Raw genomic sequence first — 6,375 nt, 5'->3', positions numbered from 1 at the left:
CCATATGAACCTGTCTACTGGGTAGAGGACAGTGGGGGTTTGATACTCAGATCATATTCAACCTGTCTACTGGTAGAGGACAGTGGGGGTTTGATACTTAGATCATATTGAACCTGTCTACTGGGTAGAGGACAGTGGGGTTTGATATCAGATCATATTGAACCTGTCTACTGGGTAGAGGACAGTGGGTTTGATACTCAGATCATATTGAACCTGTCTACTGGGTAGAGGACAGTGTGGTTTGATACTCAGATCATATTGAACCTGTCTACTGGGTAGAGGACAGTGTGGTTTGATACTCAGATCATATTGAACCTGTCTACTGGGTAGAGGACAGTGTGGTTTGATACTCAGATCATATTGAACCTGTCTACTGGGTAGAGGACAGTGTGGTTTGATACTCAGATCATATTGAACCTGTCTACTGGGTAGAGGACAGTGGGGTTTGATACTCAGACCATATTGAACCTGTCTACTGGGTAGAGGACAGTGTGTTTGATACTCAGATCATATTGAACCTGTCTACTGGGTAGAGGACAGTGGGGTTATACTCAGAGTCATATTGAACCGTCTACTGGGTAGAACAGTGGGGTGTTAACTCAGATCATATTGAACCTGTCTACTGGTAAGGACAGTGGGGTTTGATACTCAGATCATATTGAACCTGTCTACTGGGTAGAGGACAGTGGGGTTTGATACTCAGACCATATTGAACCTGTCTACTGGGTAGAGGACAGTGGGTTTGATACTCAGATCATATTGAACCTGTCTACTGGGTAGAGGACATGGGGTTTGATACTCTAGACATATTGAACCTGTCTACTGGGTAGAGGACAGTGGGGTTTGATACTCAGATCATATTGAAACCTGTCTACTGGTAGAGGACAGTGGGGTTGATACTCAGATCATATTGAACCTGTCTACTGGGTAGAGGACAGTGGGTTTGATACTCAGATCATATTGAACCTGTCTACTGGGTAGAGGACAGTGGGTTTGATACTCAGACTCATATTGAACCTGTCTACTGGGTAGAGGACAGTGTGGTTTGATACTCAGATCATATTGAACCTGTCTACTGGGTAGAGGACAGTGTGGTTTGATACTCAGATTCATATTGAACCTGTCTACTGGGTAGAGGACAGTGGGTTTGATACTCAGATCATATTGAACCTGTCTACTGGGTAGGGACAGTGTGGTTTGATACTCAGATCATATTGAACCTGTCTACTGGGTAGAGGACAGTGTGGTTTGATACTCAGATCATATTGAACCTGTCTACTGGGTAGAGGACAGTGTGGTTTGATACTCAGATCATATTGAACCTGTCTACTGGTAGAGGACAGTGGGGTTGATACTCAGACATATTGAACCTGTCTACTGGGTAGAGGACAGTGTGGTTTGATACTCAGATCATATTGAACCTGTCTACTGGGTAGAGGACAGTGGGTTTGATACTCAGATCATATTGAAACCGGTCTACTGGTAGAGGACATGGGTGATACTCAGATATATTGAACCTGTCTACTGGCGTAGAGGACAGTGGGTTGATACTCAGATCATATTGAACCTGTCTACTGGGTAGAGACAGTGGGTTTGATACTCAGACATATTTAACCTGTCTACTGGGTAGAGGACAGTGGGGTTTGATACTCAGATCATATTGAACCTGTCTACTGGGTAGAGGACAGTGGGGTTTGATACTCAGATCCATATTGAACCTGTCTACTGGGTAGAGGACAGTGGGGTTTGATACTCAGATCATATTGAACCTGTCTACTGGGTAGAGGACATCGGGTTTGATACTCAGATCATATTAACCTGTCTACTGGGTAGAGGACAGTGGGGTTGATACTCAGATCATATTGAACCTGTCTACTGGGTAGAGGACAGTGGGGTTTGATACTCAGATCATATTGAACCTGTCTACGGGTAGAGGACAGTGGGTTTGATACTCAGATCATATTGAACCTGTCTACTGGGTAGAGGACAGTGGGTTTGATACTCAGATCATATTGAACCTGTCTACTGGGTAGAGGACAGTGGGGTTTGATACTCAGATCATATTGAACCTGTCTACTGGTAGAGGACAGGGTTTGATACTCAGATCATATTGAACCTGTCTACTGGGTAGAGGACAGTGGGGTTGATACTCAGATCATATTGAACCTGTCTACTGGGTAGAGGACAGTGGGGTTTGATACTCAGATCATATGAACCTGTCTACTGGTAGAGGACAGTGGGTTTAATACTCAGACATATTGAACCTGTCTATGGGTAGAGACAGTGGGTTTGATACTCAGATCATATTGAACCTGTCTACTGGTAGAGGACAGTGGGGTTTGATACTCAGATCATATTGAACCTGTCTACTGGTAGAGGACAGTGGGTTTGATACTCAGATACATTGAACCTGTCTACTGGGTAGAGGACAGTGGGGTTTGATACTCAGATCATATTGAACCTGTCTACTGGGTAGAGGACAGTGGGTTTGATACTCAGATCATATTGAACCTGTCTACTGGTAGAGGACAGTGGGGTTTGATACTCAGATCATATTGAGGGGAGGGATGGAGAGAGGGGGGGGGATGGAGCGGGAGGGAGGGAGAGAAGGGTGGGCAGGAGGGGGATGGAGAGAGAGGGGGAGGGATGGATTAGAGGGAGAAGAAGGGAGGGAGAGTGAGAGAGGGAGAGGGAGGGATGCTCACCTGGTCTCTTAATGACCTTATTATTGACACAGTAGCAGCACGCGGGATCAGGCCTGTGTGTCTGGATGATTATGGAACATTGAACACAAACCAGGTCAATCTGAGTATCAAACCCCACTGTCCTCTACCCAGTAGACAGGTTCAATATGATCTGAGGTGTTGGGTCATAATAGACCATAAATGTGTAAGCTGAAAAGGGTGAGAGAGATCAGCCTACAGCTGAATGGACTATATCCACCCTACACTACTGTATGTGTCAAATAGACAGACAAAGGAAGGATGGAACAAATGGYCTGTATCTCAAATAGTACCCTATTCCCTTTATAGTGCACTAGTTTTGACCAGGGTCTCTAGGGATTTGGGATGCAGCCATGGTCTGGACCTGGACCCTGGAGCTGGGCAGCAGCATCGGCCGAGCGTCATTTAAAGTAACTTCAGGCTGCAAATAAATGTTCTCCTGAATAGCAACATCACCCTGTCCCTAGGGAACAGGGAACCATTTGGGATGCACTCAGACTGCTGCAGACAGCTGACAGACGTTACTAAATGGAGGGCAGTACAGCGTCCCAAAGCTCACCTGGTTGCTCCTGCACCTGTCTCACACTGCTGGACCTCGGAGGAGATCCAGTCCAAATAAAGCCATTCCGTGGAGCAGACTGGCTACTAGAAATATTGCCGTTGGCACTGGAATGTGAAAGTCTGAGAATAAGGAATAAAAACAACACTTCTCTCCTCCTCCTCCTCTCCCCCCCATCCCTCCTCTGCTCTGACTGAGTAGTCTAAGAACTGAGAGGCCCTTTCATGGCCCGGTGGTAAAGCTGAGCAGCACCTCAGGGTTATGTCCCAAATGGCACCCTATTCCCTACACAGTTCACTACTTATATAGGGAATAGGGTGCCATTTGGGAAACATACAGGCTGTATAAGAACCTGTGTCTACAGCAGTCATCCAGGAGGGTATACAATGCCTTGCAGAAATATTCATCCCCCTTGTCATTTTTCCTATTTTGTTGCATTACAACCTGTAATTTAAATGTTTTTTTTATTTGAATTTCATGTAATGGACAAACATAAAATAGTCCAAATTGGTGAAGTGAAATTGAAAAAATAACATGTTCCAAAGAAATTCTAAAAAATAAAACAGGGAAATGTGGTGCGTGCATATGTATTCATCCCTTTTGCTATGAAGCCCCTAAATGTTTATTTATTAAATTTCACCTTTATTTAACCAGGTGGGCTAGTTGAGAACTTGTTCTCATTTACAACTGTGACCTGGCCAAGATACAGCAAAGAAGTGCAACACAAACAACAACAGAGTCACACATGGAATAAACAAACATACAGTCAATAATACAATAGAAAAAGTATATGTACAGTGTGTGCAAATGAGGTAGGATAAGGGAGGTTTGGCAATCAATAGGCCAGAGTGGCAAAATAATTGCAATATAGCAATTAAACACTGGAGTGATAGATGTGCAGAAAATGAGTGTGCAGGTAGAGATACTGGGGGGCAAAGGAGCTAAATAAATAAAATACGTATGGCGTATGGGGATGAGGTAGTTGGATGGGCTATTTACAGATGAGCTATGTACAGGTGCAGTGATCTGTGAGCTGCTCTGACAGCTGGTGCTTAAAGTTATTGAGGGAGATATGAGTCTCCAGCTTCAGTGATTTTTGCAGTTTGTTCCAGTCACTTGCAGCAGAGAACTGGAAGGAAAGGTGACCAAAGGAGGAATTGGCTTTGGGGATGACCAGTGAAATATACAGTTGAAGTCAGAAGTTTACATACACCTTAACCAAATACATTTAAACTCAGTTTTCACAATTCCTGACATTTAATCCTAGTAAAATAGCCCTGGTCAGTTAGGATCACCTCTTTATTTTAAGAATGTGAAATGTCAGAATAATAGTAGAGAGAATGATTAATTTAAACTTTTATTTATTTCATCACATTCCCAGTGGGTCAGAAGTTTACATACACTCAATTAGTATTTGGTAGCATTGCCTTTAAATTGTTTAACTTGGATAAAATGTTTCGGGTAGCCTTCCACAAGCTTCCCACAATAAGTTGGGTGAATTTTGGCCCATTCCTCCTGACAGAGCTGGTGTAACTGAGTCAGGTTTGTATGCCTCCTTGCTCGCACACGCTTTTTCAGTTCTGCCCACAAATGTTCTATAGGTGAGGTGAGGGCTTTGTGATGGCCACTCCAATACCTTGACTTTGTTGTCCTTAAGCCATTTTGCCACAACTTTGGACGTATGCTTGGAGTCATTGTCCATTTGGAAGACCCATTTTCGACCAAGCTTTAACGTCCTGACTGATGACTTGAGATGTTGCTTCAATATATTCACATAATTATCCTCCCTCATGATGCCATCTATTTTGTGAAGTGCACCAGTCCCTCCTGCAGCAAAGCACCCCCACAACATGATGCTGCCACCCCATGCTTCACGGTTGGGATGGTGTTCTTCGGCTTGCAAGCATCCCCCTTTTTCCTCCAACATAACGATGGTCATTATGGCCAACAGTTCCATTTTGTTTCATCAGACCAAAGGACATTTCCCCAAAAAGTACAATCTTTGTACCCATGTGCAGTTGCAACCGTAGTCGGGCTTTTTTATGGCGGTTTTGGAGCGTGGCTTCTTACTTGCTGAGTGGCCTTTCAGGTTATGTCGATATAGGACTCGTTTTACTGTGGATAATAGATACTTTTGTACCGGTTTCCTCCAGCATCTTCACAAGGTCCTTTGCTGTTGTCCTGGGATTGATTTGCACTTTTCGCACCAAGTACATATATCTCTAGGAGACAGACGCGTCTCCTTCCTGTGCGGTATGACGGCTGCGTCGTCCCATGGTGTTTATACTTGAGTACTATGTTTGTACAGATGACCGTGGTACCTTCAGGCATTTGGAAATTGCTCCCAAGGATGAACCAGACTTCTGAAGGTCTACAATTTATTTTCTGAGGTCTTGGCTGTTTCTTTTGATTTTCCCATGATGTCAAGCAAAGAGGCACTGAGTTTGAAGGTAGGCCTTGAAATACATCCACAGGTACACCTCAATTGACTCATATTATGTCAATTAGCTATCAGAAGCATCTAAAGCAATGACATAATTTTCTGGAATTTTCCAAGCTGTTTAAAGGCACAGTCAACTTAGTGTATGTAAACTTCTGACCCACTGGAATTGTGATACAGTGAATTAAGTAAATAATCTGTCTAAACAATTGTTGGAAATTACTTGTGTCGTGCACAAAGTAGATATCCTAACCGACTTGCCAAAACTATAGTTTGTTTACAAGAAATTTGTGGAGGGTTGAAAAATGAGTTTTAATGATTCCAACATAAGTGTATGTAAACTTCCGACTTCAACTGTACCTGCTGGAGCGCGTGCTATGGGTGGTGCTGCTATGGTGACCAGTGAGCTGAGATAAGGGGGGCTTTACCCAGCAAAGACTAATAGAGGACTGGAGCCAGTGGGTTTGGCGACGGATATGAAGCGAGGACCAGCCAACAAGAGCATACAGGTCGCAGTGGTGGGTAGCATATGGGGCTTTGACGACAAAATGGATGGCACTCTGATAGACTGCATCCAATTTGCTGAGTAGAGTGTTGGAGGCTATTTTGTAAATGACATCGCCGAAGTCAATGATCGGTAGGATAGTCAGTTG

This window comes from Salvelinus sp. IW2-2015, unplaced genomic scaffold (genome assembly GCF_002910315.2).
Source record: "Salvelinus sp. IW2-2015 unplaced genomic scaffold, ASM291031v2 Un_scaffold3452, whole genome shotgun sequence".
NCBI classification, from domain to species: domain Eukaryota; kingdom Metazoa; phylum Chordata; class Actinopteri; order Salmoniformes; family Salmonidae; genus Salvelinus; species Salvelinus sp. IW2-2015.
The sequence above is the reverse complement of the archived record's forward strand: the minus strand, read 5'-3'. Positions refer to the sequence as shown.